Source organism: Perna viridis, chromosome 10 (genome assembly GCF_037379345.1).
Source record: "Perna viridis isolate PV_CMFRI_1.1 ecotype Kerala chromosome 10, ASM3737934v1, whole genome shotgun sequence".
Taxonomy (NCBI): Eukaryota; Metazoa; Mollusca; class Bivalvia; order Mytilida; family Mytilidae; genus Perna; species Perna viridis.
The window spans coordinates 13,248,289-13,265,363 of NC_142454.1; positions in this window are offsets into that span (position 1 = coordinate 13,248,289).

Below are 17,075 nucleotides of genomic sequence, written 5' to 3' on the forward strand. Positions count from 1 at the left end.
TACAGCATATTCTCTCTATGAGCCCTATAGAAAGTAGTACTTCTAAGTTAAAGGGAAACTTATAAGCCTAAAACATATCTCTTAATGTTAGTTTCACAAAGACTATAGTTTTACAATATGATATATAGATGACATGTTAAAGTTATATGATATCATAGGCTAATAAGTTATCAATTCTCTCTAATATTTTATCCTTAACTATAACCATTTTGCTAGACTTAAACTCTTTTTTGAAGATGTTAAATACATTAACTTCTTTTGTTTTTTGTTCAGATATATAATATGCTTTATAAATAGAGTATCCAACCAAAGTAGTTAAATAGTTAAAAGGAAAATAGCTTTTATCGGAAATTTTATGTCCAAAAACTAAATGTGTAAGGCTAATTTGCATATCTAATTTTACTAGTTTGAGTATTTTAGATATCTTTTCCCAAAAGCAGTATAAATATGGACAAGATATGAAATAATGCAAGTAGTCTTCTTCTTGTCCACAAAAGTTACAGTTGACATTTTCGACCATTCTCCATTGTCTGAGAAGTTTCTTTGTTGGAATAATATGTAGCAGTAACTTTCACCTAAAATATTTTAACTTATTCTCTTTCAAAAAGTAAAATATAAATTCAAACAAGTTATTTTTGTCTAATGATGACATGTTTAACAATTTCATCCATTTCATAATTCCAATGGATATTTCAAACTTTTTTGCTATTAATATATTTTATAGCGTTTTGTTTGACAATACAGAAACCTCAATAAAATTATTACTCAACAATGTCTTATCTTTACAAACATTTACAATATTTTTATTTGACTCATCAGAACGAAGCAATATTAACCATTCTTTGGATATCGCTTTTTTCATAATCATATACTCAGACATCCAATTTCTTTTGGTTTTTAATTTATCTTTAAATTTATGTTGTGAAATATTACCATTCTCGTCGATAATGTCATTTATGTAAATAAGGCCACTTTCAATCCAATTATTGAATATTAAAGTTTTCGCGTTATATTGAATAAATTTATTGTTCCAAATTATTTGCATTCGAATTTCTCTAAAAGTTGTAGGTTTTTTACATTGTCCCCCGCCGATCAACATTTAAGATTTCTTTGTAAAATTCCGGTATATGACTTAACTGATATCAACCAGTTTTTACCTAATGCATTGAAATATTTTCTAGGAATCAGTTTCCAGTTGTCGTCTGAGTCATTTTTGAATCTGGTCACCCAACTAGCTTTAAGAGCATCAAAGTAACTTTTGACGTCGAACGTTTTAGTCCCCCTTGTTCATAGTTTCCAATAATAAGATTTCGTTTAACTTTGTCTGGTTTTCCATCCCATATGAAATTAAAGCATTTTTTTCAAGTTCTTTGCTATATTTTTCTGGGACTACACAACATGTACCAACGAATGTAAAGATTGGTAGGACTAGCGTTTTTACAATTAATATTTTAGCTAATATTGTAAGTTTTCTCTTTTTCCAAGACTGTGTTAATTTTTCTACTTTTTCGAGTTTTGTCTCCCAATTTAGTTTTTCACATTTGGATTTATTATGTCCAAGATATATACCTAATACTCTTACCGGTTCTTCGGTCCATTTAATACCTGCGATCTTATCTTTCCAAGATTTCAATTTTCCAACCCATATGCCCCTGTTTTGTTTCTATTTAATTTCAACCCTGAAAGAGTCCCAAATATTTCAATTTCATTCATCGCTGAGATAACCTCATTTTTTCAAACTGCAAAACAAAGTTGTATCATCTGCTTGTTTTTAAATTCTAATTTTATGATCTTTACCATCAATTTTTATATTTATACCCTTAATATCATTATTGTTTCTTAGACGTTGTGCCATGATTTCCACAGATAAAACAAATATTAAAGCGGATAAAGGACACCCTTGCCTTATGCCTCTCGTATTTTTGAAAATCTCGGATATCTAGCCATTATTGATTACACAAGTCTGAATAGCTGTATAACGTTTTTTGACCCGTTTTGTAAATGATTCTTTAAACCCATAATGTTTTAGTACAGTAAACATAAAATTCCATTCGATGGAGTCAAATGCTTTGGTGAAGTCTACGAATACCATAGCTCCTTCAACTTTGTATAAGTCGCAATAATCTATGATATCCTGAATTTGTCGCAGGTTGAAGCCAATAAATCTATTTTTAACATATCCTGTTTGATCTTCATTAATCAATTTTGTAAGAATTTGCTTAAGTCTCTGTGCTAGTATAAATAATTCTTTACTTTTCTACCCACACATCAACATCGTGTGTTATATTATTAAACAACAAGTCCACTTATGCATTGCTTAATCAGGGTTCTAAGGTGTTTAAAATGTGTCCACCTTAAATCCTCCGGCAGCCCTAGCACAAACAGTAGACAAGTATAATACTATACGATTTCAAATTATCGTTTTCTAAATAAAAATGATTGGACCTGCTTGTGAAATCGGACACTTTGTGGAACCGGACACGAGTCTGAGTCTTACATATTCTTAAAAGTTACCAGTGTAAAATATTTGATATTTCTTATACATGAATTGTGAGCTTCTCGCGTTACAAATTTTGATAATTTCTATTTGTTTTATTTCAAACATTCTAGACAATGCAAACTTTAATATCAACAACTATTGAAGTAACAAATATATCCGACACGCTTAGAGAAAAATTATTTTTTACAATTATGTTTCAAATCAATACTCTCAATTTAGGTAGATCCTTCTACGCACCATTTTGACGTCATTGGCCGATATTTCTGCTTCATACAAACCGTTTCTATTTATCATCTTGATAATTGAGTATGCATCTACATTAAGTCTTATGATTTGGATAATTATATTTTAATGCATTTTGGTGACATGTTATACACATCTTCAGGACTCGTTTTCAAGGCAAGTGATTTTAAAACATGTTTTTGATCATTTTTGATATATCCTGAAGACATTTATGGCTAAACGTAATGACAGCAGAGACTTATATAAGTGCGCAACATATAATTAAAACAAAATAATGTGCTTTACAATTTTACAGATTTTAATTTGAAATCAATACTTAAGTCAACGACAATGAAGTATTATTTTAAAACTGCTATGAGACAGATAATTTAATATTTAAATTATTCAAATCATTTGAAAGTTGATGATCTATATGATTACTTACGATATTTCATATTGATATTTTATGTTTCTGGTACATTAGGAACAATGAACGTCCTCATAAAGTTATTTTCGAATACTTGTTTTATTCATAATTGAAGGAAAGGCTCCCTTGTGTAATGTGTTACCTAAAAGCTATCTGGAATATTTTTGAGGTAAATCATATAATACATAAAATAATATTTTAACCAAAATGTAAAAAGACGACGTGGTCATAATTATGGTTTGGTAGACAATGCTAGCCATTCTAATGGGTTAAATAAGATTTTTAAAAACCCTCTCAAGTCACATCGTGCAGTCAGGATTGACCAAGATGTTAGCCACGAGCTTTAAGACAACATTTTTGTAAAAACAGTTTTATTAAAACAGGCTTAAGGATTCAAACTGTGACGGAAACAAGGAAATTTATTTTATTTTTTTCGATATTGTAATATATGCATAGCAAACCTTTTTAAACATTTATACATGATAATGTATATGCTAAAATTTTCAGATTTTTGGGTCCTTCTCAAACATCTGAATTTGCCAACGTATTATAGTGGGCTTCATGAGTCGTGTTACAGTGTAATCAAGGGAACCAAGGTTATAGCGGTAATCAAAAGAATGTAATCCATGGACAAAGACCACACATGGATAACACACTCACACAACAAAGAACGTAGAATAACTAAAATCATACATACAAAGTAACAAAAGCAAATGAGCAACTCGGACTCCACTAAATACTGGGAGCATGGACCAGGTACACCGGTAGGGTAAACATCCTCTGCTTTTCTAGAAACACCCACTGAATCAAGTCCGGGATAGACGAAAGAGGAAGGAAAACTACGACACGTTGAACAAATCAGTTTTCATAGCGCAGATGGATACACCGTAACGATCCACGAGTTCATGATGACGGCCATGAAACTTTTGTAGTGATGACTTCAGTCTTGTAGCAACATAACCCTGCTGTAGAAGCCTATTTGTTAGAATTCTAGCGCGATACAAAAAGTCTGCGTAATCTCGGCAAGCTCTGTCATACTGTATGAATTGTGATATGAACACTCCATACTCAGGTGCTGAAGGGATAAATTCTCAATATATAATTTGGAATATGTCTTTCTATGTTCTTATGCCCTAATTTCATCGTATTTTGTATACCATTTTTTACCTCGTTTAAAATTTTATGTGAACCTTATACTAAACGATTTTCAATACTAGAGATTCTTTAGAAGCATAAGATTACTCGTATAGCTTCAGAAGTTATCATTTAGCACTTTGTTCAAAATCATGAATGTTATAATAGAAAAATACTGAACGATCAAGTCTCAGAAAATTACTTCAGGGGAAGATAATTTAATATTATCATGTGTCTTACTATATGGAATTAAATTAAAAAGTCATGATAGAAATAACTCTAATATTTTAGCAAGTAATTTTTAAACACAAATATTCTGATGAATATTTTTAGATAAGTAAAAGTGCAAACAACCGTTATATTAAATACAGAACAATTTCATAATACTGATTAATAGGGCAGTTTGTTGTTTTAATCCTCGCCACCAACAATAACGAAAACAAAGAAAGACAAAAAAAAAGAGACAAAAACAAAAACAAAACAAAACAAAATAAAACACAAATTGAAAACAGACAAACAATCGAACTAATTCCGAACATCTCCCCCAAAAATACAAAAAAAAAACAAAAGACGAAAAGACACGAAACAAAAATGCAAACGAATTTATTGTTTTTTTTTAGTGTTGGTTAATGCAGCGGAAATAGCTTTCACTACATAATTGAACGATACCAATTTTTTATCAATCATGTACTAATTCAGTCAATTTACACTAAAAATAGACTTAAATTCAGTAGCTTTTTAAAATTAAATTTTTCATAATGGCTCGTGTATTATAAGTTTTTCTCACGCGTTTCAATGCATTTCCATCTGATATCTCCTTCAACGACTTTCATTATTGTCTTCCTTTTGACATAGAAAATATAATGTAATGGATAAAGTAGTATTTCCATGAACCGATTGACCTCAGTACATTATTTAGTTAACAACACAATCCGTAGAAAATGCTTTATCAGGTAATGACATGAAAGTAAACACATTACGGCGAGATCAAAAACCAAATTTGTCTTATGTGAGGATGGAATTGATAGAATATCATATAAACCCAACATGTAATCAATATACAGTGGAAAAGAAGTCAAACACAACCAGGAAACTAAAAGTTTTTGTATCATTTAAACGTGAGCAATTGTCAATACATATGTAGTAGTGTATACTAGAATTTAAAGCGATTGGTCATTTAATATTTGATAACACGTGAACAGAGTCAATTGTTTGGCTCCTTATTTTGTCTAAGAAGAGTGACAATTTTAAGTACGTCAGAATTATAGCGATCTCGACCTGTTAAATCCTCTATAAAATAACTGAATTAAAGAAAAACTTCTCACGCATATATGACATTTTTAAAGATTTACTTCCCAACAAAATGAATGACTGAGATTAATCACAAATAGAAGTGAACTCACCAAATAATATTACCTAAAGCATGGTCTTCAATGTTAATATAGGCTGCAAATGGGTAGTGTGTACTGATTATAATTTATATTTCCAAATTTCATACATATCATAGTTTGTGCAAACCTAATATTCAAATTTTAATTTATATAAAATTGTAGAAATTCAAAATTTAAATATAAGTCAAAGATCCTACCCAGGTTGGTTTATTGTAAGATCAAATACACATATAATGCTAATAAATTGTAAAAAAGGTTAGAATTACGAAATGATCTACTTGAATCTTAATTGTACAGGTATGCAATGATATTTTTTTCTATTCTTGCTTCGACCAGTCTGGGCAAAAACATTTCCTAATTAGTGCTGACAATAATGGCCAGATTGATTGGAAATCCGAAAACTGTTATGTTCTACTACATTGTGTTCATTTACGGCTACAACAGGAAGATTTTGTTATCAATATTATTATTTTTTGTTTCCTGTACAATTTGTAAAACATGTTGTTTATAAGCTATTCGAAGTATATTAAAAAAGGGGAGCATGGACCAGGTGCAGTGTAAGGTTAGGCGTCCCCTGAGCCAAGTTGCTCATAAAATGTCACGGGGTAGACGAGAGAAGAAGAAAAACTATAACAACGTGAACCAAACGTTTCTCGAGGTTCAGAATGTTCTCAATGTTTACATTGTCAAATTGTCCGTGATTTTTGTCACCGAGACGATTTTAGGTTGTTGGTAGTTTGACAAAAATAAAGATTTACCGCTTTCTTTTGTGTCAAAAATTCTTTAGAAGGGTGTAGTTCCTACTAAATAATTATTAATTTTCAAAGTCTTAAAAAATAACATCTTTGTCGAATGGAAATTAAAAAAATACAATTATCAGTATTTTGTCAACAATCAGCAGTTAGCAACAAAAGTGGAGGAATTACAAAGGAATTTCTCGGAAGGAATTATAAAATTCTTTTTGATTGTGCAGATCAATCGTAAATATTTATGTTTGGTTTTTATAAACTGAGAAACGCATAAAAATTAAAAAAAAACTACCGCGATAAATGAACGGCTGAATAAAATTAAGATTAAATCGAAAATAGGCTTGAACTGACGTCTAGAATAGTGATAAATTGAATATTTTTGCAACGAAACCCTGTTCCAAAAGCTTTTTTGTAAAAAAAGTATACGTAACAGCATGTCCTTGTTGTTCCGACAAGCTTGAGCATAACATATAAGTTGTGATAAGAAAACTTCATCCGCATGCGCTGATGCAACATTTGAGAGGAAAAATGACGATACGGAATGAAAAGCCGTCGTATTTGTCATACAGTTTGATCATGAATTTCTCTTTCCATCGATCTGGAAGAGTAGGTCAAGATGTGAATTTGACTCATAGTGTCTGTAGTGTCTTTTGCTTCAAGTTCTGTGGGGGGGGGGGTAAATACGATGTAAAATTCCCCGAATCTAGGAACAAAACGAAACGACATCTATGTAGCGTAAACTAAGATCTAAGGATCTGGCTAAACGATGTTCCTTCTTTTGAGAGGGTTAGCAATAAAGTAAGCCTCAAAAGAGTTAAAAACAATGAGTAACAGAGCATGATTTGTTCCTATCACAATGCCGGCCGTCTGTTGGACCACATTGTAGAAATAGATCATTCAAAATTTTGACAACATATTTTTCAGGATATTTGAAAGATATTGAGAGTTGTTATTTTTGTTTAAGTATGGCAAATCTTTACCAAGTGCCACTTACCATTTGTACGTATGGATTCATGTGTTCTGTGTGTTTCTTTATGAGAAACAATGTATGTTTTTGAGTGGGGATTTCAAACAAATATGGAGAAAAGTATTAAAAAGAGTAGAGAAATCATAGACCTTGATTCTTCTAGATTCCGAAAGTATTCTAGCATTGAGGGTTTCCAGAAAATCTTCCAAAGTTTTTACGATCCACATTGAATTTATACCATTTCGAAATAACATTATTTGACAGCTGTTAGTATGAGATTTAATAGTCTCAAAAAGAAGCACATTTTGGAGATCAAGTAATATAGCGTAGTTTGTATGAATGCTTGAGGAGTTTTGGCATATATGACCTCACATTGTTTTATTCTGTTGTGATTACTTACGCTGACGAATTTTTGTGATCTAGAATATAGAAATAACGGATTCAAACAAAACAAAACAAAACAAAACAAAACAAAACAAAACAAAAACAAAAACAAAAACAAAAACAAAGACAAAAACAAAGACAAAAACAAAGACAAACAAACAAACACACAAAAACAATTTGCATTTACTGCAAGATGTTTAAATCATATTGATATATTTATTTTGTGTTTTTGTTCGTTGAAGACGAAGAATTAAAAAATATACTAAGGGGTACATCTTTCCATCCGCAATTCCAACGAAACCGTTGGATAGATTTCGATGAAATTCCACACGCCTTCTTTATCACATTATGCATCTCTTCTTTTGCTTTTCTACTAAATGACTCTTGAGTCTTCTTTTATAGTGTCTGAGGACGGAATTGGGGGTATCACATAGTGAATTTTGCCTAAGTTTTTTTTATAGTTTCAATCTGTTTTCTTCGATAGTTTTGTAGTTTTTTAATGCAGAATTAATCAAATTTGATGTTATCATGGTTTTACCATATCTCGAACATAAGAAAGTACATTATTGACAAAATAATGAATAGACACGCCGACGACATGTTAGTTGATCTTCGTGCTTCATCCAAAACTTAAAATTCCAACAAAAAATCAGTTCTCTACATAATTGTGTGTGCTCTGAAACTTCACAGAAAATGTGTCAATAGATCCTTTGCTGAAGGTACTTGCAATGGTCTAAGAGAGTAATGAACGGAATCAAGATTAAAGCTAAAGCCAAAGGATGGAAAGAGTCGCGGTATTTCAATTTCCGCCGCATCGAGCATATAAGTTCATTGTCTGTACAATAACCATTTTTGTAAGTATTGTTGGACACCAAGTGTGATTGACATTGCTAAATTTAAGATTTATGACACTATCATAGATTAAAGAGATTGAATCTATTCTGTATGTTGCCCAGTGTTTATCACTGAAAATGAAACAGTTAGTTTCACTGACGCTTTATTGTAAAAGTATTACTTTTGCATTTATCATTGAATTATACCTATAATGAGTTACAATATGACCTTTTGTAGGTCAGGTTGTTTAAACTATGTTTTCAAGGAACAAGTTCATTGATTCTAACTTATGTCTGATTGCTGAAGGATCATGAATTTCCTATTTCTAGAGTATTGCTAAAATTGAAGACGTGTAGGCATGCTAAAATCTGTATTTATAGTTTTATTCTTAGTTTTACTAAGAGATTTTCACTTATTATGCGTCTATGAGATTTTATAAACAATGATTATCCATCGATTTCCAGTAGACATCCGAAGAGCACTATTTACATTGGGATTTTTGTATCTGATCACCTTAACATAATAAGTCAAAGAAGAATATACCGTAAGAGAATAACTTAACACTTGATTTTAAAAAAATGTATTAACAAAATACTTTTCAAAAAGTAATCAAGGGAATCAAAAGAATGTAATCCAATGACAAGGACATGGAAAACAGACATACACAACAGAGATCATAAAGTAACTAAAATCATACATACAAAGTCACAAAAGCAAATGAACAACTCGGAATCCACTAAAAAACTGGGAGCATGGACCAGGTGCACCTGTAGGATAAGCGTCCTCTGCTTTTCTAGAAACACACGCCGAGTTGCTCATAAAAAGTTAAGTCCGGGATAGACAAACGAGGAAAGGAAAACCATGACCCGTTGAATAAATCAGTTTCATGGCGCAGATGGATACACCATAACGATCCACGAGTTCATGATGACGACCATAAAATTTCTTTAGTGATGACTTCAATCTTGTAGCAACATACCCCGGTTCCAGAAGCTTATTTGTTAGAGTTGTAGTGCGATACAAAAAGTCTGCGTAGTTCCGGCAAGCTCTGGCATAACGTATGAGTTGTGATATGAACATTCCATACCCAGATACTGAAGGGATGTTGCCACAGATGAAAGGAAAATTGATAATTCTGAATGAAAAGTCATCACGTTTGTCGTAAAGTTTGATAAATAGATTTCCTTTACCATCGATTTCAAAGTGTAGGTCAAGATATGAGGCTGACCTCACAGTGTCTGTAGTATCCTTTATCTCAAGTTATTTTGGGTAGATGCTATGTATCAAATCCCCGAAATTAGGATTGTTTGAAATTGCACAATTCTTATTGTTTAATAATTGTGTTTAATAAAATGTACATGAAAATTAATTGACCTGTTAAACAAACGAATGTGTGGACATCGATTTGACATAAACGACAACAACAGTCATCCTATTTACGCATACTTGAACCAGGACGACCTCTGACGATTTTAAAATAAGTGACCTTGAAAACTTTATAATCACACGAATATTTTCACTTTAAGTTCAACAAACCCATAACAAAGAGAAGAACTGGATTTGAAAGCTTGGGTCCGCAATCCCATACAGCTGAAACGATAATATCAAACGTGTCGGTAGTCTGTCCTGTCATCATTGTTTTTGTGAATATGATGATTTTTTCAAATAAAAGTTCACGTCGCACCAACGCAGTCATGGACATTGACATTAAAGTCCTCCCTTCTTGTACGACATCTCTATAGAATGCATACTGTCAAACATGAATCAACTACTAGGCATGCATCACAAACAAACGAAACTATACGCTTGTCTGTATTTAGATTACTTTATTTTATGATTAAGGATAAAAGGAATGTTTGGTTACATCTACCACTGACCCCTTTTCACTTAGATATATATTGATTGCCATCATGCTGGATATTGGCAATTACAGGCCATTTGGTCACTATGACATAACCGAAAATGCACAAGAGCGATGTTCATTCTTGAAAGTAATTTTTATATCCTAATGTAGATGCATATGATTAATCAGTTCCACACCTAGCCTTCACCTACATGTATTTCAAATCAATATTGCAGCCACAATTATCAAACAATAGGAATTGTGCAATTTCAACTTGCCGACTTTTAAAACCATTAAAACTATCTGACTGTTCTTCTATTCTTCTTCGCCCATCTTGCTTGACATATCATTACCGGTGATCTTGGTATTATAGAAATTGCTGCTCTGCAAGATATTATTGCATAAAGGCAAAAAAAAGTGAACCCCAGCACATCATCTCGAAACAACATAAACATGCAGTTGATGAATATGTAGGGAAATAGGCAAGACAAGAAAAAAGAAAAGGTCATGACTCTTTAATTTGAAACTTCCGTAATTTTTTATACTCTTCAGAATTCGGCTATTTAAAACTTCAGAGTTCAATATCAAATTCAATTTTTTCTTAACCCAGATCAAGAGAACCTTATTGGATCTTCATGACTAATTTGTCGTCATTCCAGCAGACAAAGCTGCTACCAACTAATTTTCTGTGAATATACATTGTATTGACTGTATGATTCACAATTTATCTCATAACAGTTAGATTCCAACATACTCCCTTAGTACTATACCTAAAGAAGACATTATAAATAATCATATCACTTGCTAACGTCCTTCGGTATTTCTATCGGTTATGATAATATGGCTTTCACAATTCCTCAACTTAACTTACAATCAATGACTTAAATGGATTTCAATGTATTTAATGTGATAAAGTCTACTCTACAAGTGGCGTGAATCAGATGTGAATTCTCAAAAAATTATATACTTTCAGGGGTGTCTCGCGAATTGTGCGACACTCTTTGTCCATGTGCTAATAGATTTGAACAAAACCAGATTTGGACAAGAATTAATTCAGAAAAAAAAGAGAAGTTAGTAGCCCAATCCTTCAATTTAAGTTTCCGTTATAATGTGATAGGACAGTGGTTAGACATTATTGATTAAAACTGTTAGTTTTGAGAAAGGGAGGAATGTGTTAGGATAAAATAAGATAAGAAAACTTTATTTTGGTTCGGTATGTCACAAATATAAACACAAGCTCTAAGGAGCTTTTGACCGAATATAAAACAAAAAACATAACATAAAACAGGGCAAGGACACATACACACAAAGCAACACATATAATCAAGCACAAACTAAGCAAAGCATGCACTAATTAAAACATATTGATATAGCAGAGAAATAAACATAAAAGTATATAAACATGCAGAAACTAAATCTAATGCAGAAGTACTATTATTCAAGCAAAAGCCAAACAAAACGTATACCCCAAAATAAGCATGATATCAAAAGAAAGTTACCTGCATGCAGAGCAGCGACATGCCGAACCATTCCAGGATTAAATTAGGCTCTTGAAATGAGAAAAAACTGTTTTCTGTCCTGAAATGGTTGGAGAGGCTGTTCCAGAGTGTTGCCGCAGCAAATTTAAATGATTTTTTTACCATATGTGCTTGACTTTACCTGAGGCACATCCAATAAGTTTACATACCTGAAAGAATATTTAGAATTTTTTACATTTACCAGAATTTTTAGACATTCAGGGACAATATTATTGACAATTTTAAAAGTTTCTAAAGCCATGGCTCTTATCCGTCTGATCTGCAGTGGCGGCACCCTATCTTTGATGGGGAGTTCCAGGTAAGAGTTGTTATAGCCCTCATATACGAAACAAAGTGCTCTTTCTTGCACTTTTTCTAATTTTTTTAAATTCTTTTCTGTACAAAAGTGCCAAACCAAAGGGCAAAAATTGAAATTACTAAAAATAAATGTATGAAATACAGTTAATTTACTTAAACGATCCAAATAAGAGCCTAGTCTTTTTAATATATTCAGTTGCTGAGATGCCTTCCTGCAGATCACACTGATATGATCATCAAAATTTAACTGATAATCAATCTCTATTCCTATTGACTTCACCGTTTTTTCGCAAGTGAGGACTAAATTTTGAATTATGATGGAGGGATTTTTCTCAAACGTCTTTTTCCCCAGTGCAAGAACTTGAAATTTATCAGGATTTGCCTGCATTTTATTAAATCGGAACCAATCAATCAAAATTTGAGGCTCGGATTCAAGAGTAGAGATTGACTTATCAAAGTCAGGGTTACAAAAAGACAAGTTATTATCGTCTGCATAATTATATAGGCTCCCTTTCTTTATATAGAGGAAAATGTCATTTATAAAAACGTTTAACAACAAGAGCCCTAAGATGGAGCCCTGAAGTACACCTTTATGAATGTCAGCCCATCCGCTCAGAACATTATTAAATTTATTTCGCTGTTTTCTGTTTGATAAATAAGATTTAAGGAGGGAGACTGAGTTTATGGAAACACCGTATAATGATAATTAATCGAGCAGAATTTCATGGGGAGGCAATCAAAGACCTTACAAAGATCCATCAAAACTTCTATTACGTATTGGTTTTTGTCAAGAGCAACTCGCCAATCTTCTAAATCTCTGAGTAGGATGGTCTGGCATCCATGACCACATATGAAAGCACATAAAAAGGATCATATATTTTGTCAAAATAGTCAGATAATTGTATTTCATATATTTTTTTCAAAAACTTTAGAAAATATAGGAAGGACACTTACAGTTCTATAATTTGTTTTTGACAATGGATCATTTTTTTGAGTAATGGTGTAACCTGTGCCTGTTTCAATTTATCAGAAAAACAGGCATTTCCAATTGACATATTAACAAGAGTGGTAAGTTGGGGCACTATTCAAGATTTACATTTTTTTACAATTTTTGCTGGAAAACCATCAGCACCTGTGGCCTTTTTCACATTTATCTAATTTAAAATTTTCTTGACATTTTCATTAGATACCTCTTTAAATATAAAATTGTTTTTATCATTTCTTATCTTCAAAATTTCATTTATACTGGGATGGTTTGAGGGGTCATATTCAACAGTCGGCTACAGTTGAGAAAAAAATATTGAATACGTTTGACACGTCTTCTGCATTGTTTATAATGTTGTCATTTTCAGGACACAATATGACTTCAGAGTTATTATGATTGCTCATGTTAATTACTAATTAAATTATATGTACTTAAGGGTATAAAACAACCAAACAGGGAATTAAAAGAACATATTGTTAAAAATCAATTATCTATACAACAATAGAAATACCCAGTCAAACGCACATGTATACAAAAATAAACCTTGGTAATAAAAAAGTCAATGAAAATGTATTTATATCCGTAGGCCAAATGAATGTAAAATATTTGTGAATTGAATGAGTCAATTAATCATGCCGCAATGCGGGTAAACTGGACACTCACATATGTACTATGTTGTGACCTAATATTGTTTTACATGATAGGTTAGTATATATATGAAAATGTTGTGTTTCCTGAGATCCTCGCTTATACTCTTGTAATAAAAGTTGCAGTCGATTTTCTTCTTCTTGAAATTATAATCCGCACCAGATACTACCACAATGAAGATGGTGTATTTTCTCTAATTTATTCTAGTCACTAGAATTACATCTAATCTACAAAAACGAATTTGAATTTGAAATTTGTTGACATTATACCTAAACTATAACTTTTGTACATAGACAATACAGGACGTTTGAAACTTCATATTGGTCAATAAAATTCTTATGTAGACCATAAAAGAGAAATCATAGAGGGAACAAAGATTCTAGCGGAAATAAACAAAACGCAATCCAAGGACAAAGACCAGACAAGGAAAACAGACACGCACGAATTAGAACATAAAGTAACTAAAATAAAATGTACAAGGAAAGAAAAGTAAATAAGCAACTCGGACTCCGCGGAAACTGGGAGCATGGACTAAGTGCACCGGTAGGGTGAGTGCCCTCTGCTTTTCTAAAAAAAAACATGCCAAGTTGCTCAAAAATCGTCTAGTCCGGGTTTGACACAAAAGAGGGAAGGAAAACTATGACACGTTGAACAAATTTGTTCCCATGGAAAATATATGTATTGATAATATTAACACAAACTGTACGTACCATGATTCAGTAGGTAATATGGGAGTATCCGTGTTCTTCCAAAATTATGCCTTTATTGTCCAATGCCCGTTGTTGCAAGTTTAAAATCATGATACTTGTAATAATATTTTAAGGGATATTTGCACAATTACGGAAAGGTTTGTCTTGAATGTTTTTTTATTTGTGAAAAACAATATTGGAAACATTTCAAATAAGTATTTTAGTAATTAGTTGACTATTTGGACCATATATATTTTACATATATGTTAAGTACTGCAGTAGCAGGTCTCATAAAATCAGTCAGAAGGTGATTCATACATGTCAACCCGAATTATTCAAAAACATTTACATACCACATAAACAGACACGGTTTTTCATTAGGTTGTTTTACTTTTTGGGATAAAAAATATATAGTTTTTTGTAAAAAAAAACCAATTGACACTTGATAAGAGCTATAGCACTTGATTTGGGTTTATGTGGTTGATTTTATACTCGAATTCACCTCAGCCTGTTTGCAGTTTTTTTCGATTCATTTTTTTTATTACTCAAAAGTTCCTTTAAAAACTTGCCATTTTATTTATGTCGTTCTGTACTATAATTATCATACACTTATTTCTCGTTCTTACCTCTGAGATTAAAAAAAATTCAAAATTTATTTTCCTACGAGAATTTTGCACTGAACGTATTGTTTATCCGCCATCTCGTTTCTATGACTATTTTGATATGTTCCATATTGTCTCACAATTGAAGAGCTGAAATACCATGATTTCATATTTCTGGTTCCATGCTAATTCTTTATGTGGTAAGTCTCATATTAAGTACCAGTTGTAGCATTTTCATTCGGAACTTCTGATTTTTTCTTTTACTGAAGTGCGTAGTTTCGGCAAGCTCTGGTATAACGTATGATTTGTGATATGAACACTCCATACGCAGGTGCCGTGTTGTCACAGATGAAAAGAAAGATGACAATTCTGAATGAAAGGTCATCCAGTTTGGTCAATAGTTTTCCTTTACCATCGATCTCTAAGTATAGGTCAAGATATGAGGCTGACTTCACAGTGTCTGTAGTATCTTTTATCTCAAGTTCTTTTGGGTAGATGCGATGTAGCAAATCCCTAAAAATTAGGATTGTTTAAGATAATACGTCATCTATATAGCGGAAACTGAGATTAAAGGATCTAGCCAAACGATATTCTTTCTTTCGGATCAGATCAGCTATAATGTCAGCCTCATAAGGGTGAAGGAATAAGTCAGCAAGTAAAGAAGCACAGCATAATTTGTTCTCATTGGAATACCAATGAAAAACACGTCCTCTACAGTAGACAAATATGTTGTCGATTAAACATTCCAGCAGAGAGTCAAAGTATGCGCTCTTGTATTTATTTTTTTTATAGATTCTAGAATTTTTTACAGATTGCTCATCGTTCTTATTGAGGATAATATTCTATTTTGATAAAACCTCTGTTCAACTGTTTATATGATCGTCGTTTATTTGTTCCTCCATAACCGAGAAAAATGATAGGATCTACACTTTTATTCCAAAACCTTCTTATGAGGTTATCGGCATGGTTTTCAGAACCAAGTCTTGTACTTTGTTTGTAGGCACATACCTGTCAAAGCTATCGTCAACATAAGTTTTCTTGCTTTTAAGAAGTTTAATACCCTTTTTCTCTTTTTATACAGACTGTACTTTGAGTCACTGAACGCTCTTTGGAATAGGGTTTCCATAATGACGAAGCGTGGGGTGGACCTTGTTTGAGATTCATCAGTCTCATTGTCCATATCGGTGTAGTTACTACCCGAATCCTCGTACCAATTTCAGGTAATTCTTCTGTGAGTTTTTTTTTTTTTTTTTTTTTTTTTCTTTGTTTAAGACTTCTTACTAGAACCATTCTGGGTTGGTGAGAAGTCTGTGTACTTCGGAATCGTATTATTTTGAGCTACTGCTATTTGAATGATCATATCTCTTCCGATATTGTTGCCTTCCTTAGACTTTGTTCTTGATGCCATTCTGAGTGGCTTTGGATATTTTTTTACGGCGATCACTATCGCGGGCGTCACGTTGTAGTTCCGACTCTTCTGATCATTTGGAAGGTTCACTAAGGTTTTGGGTGACATTTTCTTAGAGAAGCTTTGTTAAGCTGTGTATTGAGAAGATTGATCCATTGCGTGTTCATGGGGAGAAAATACACGCGGGGCTACATTACATCTTTTGAATTTGCTAGCCTAGCTGATTACACACGACATCGCAGCAAGAGATAAGACTAGAATATCTTGTGAGGTTATGATATGAAATTCATTAAGTGATTAGCATCTGCATATGGTTAACTATTTATGTGCCAAGTTTGGTTCTGATCTCTTTTTGAGAAAATACGCTGACTGGAGTATACGGGAAGAGAAGAATTAGTAACAACGTGTTAAGCCACTTCGTTTGGGGAACATGATAATAATGTTTAATGGTAAATTG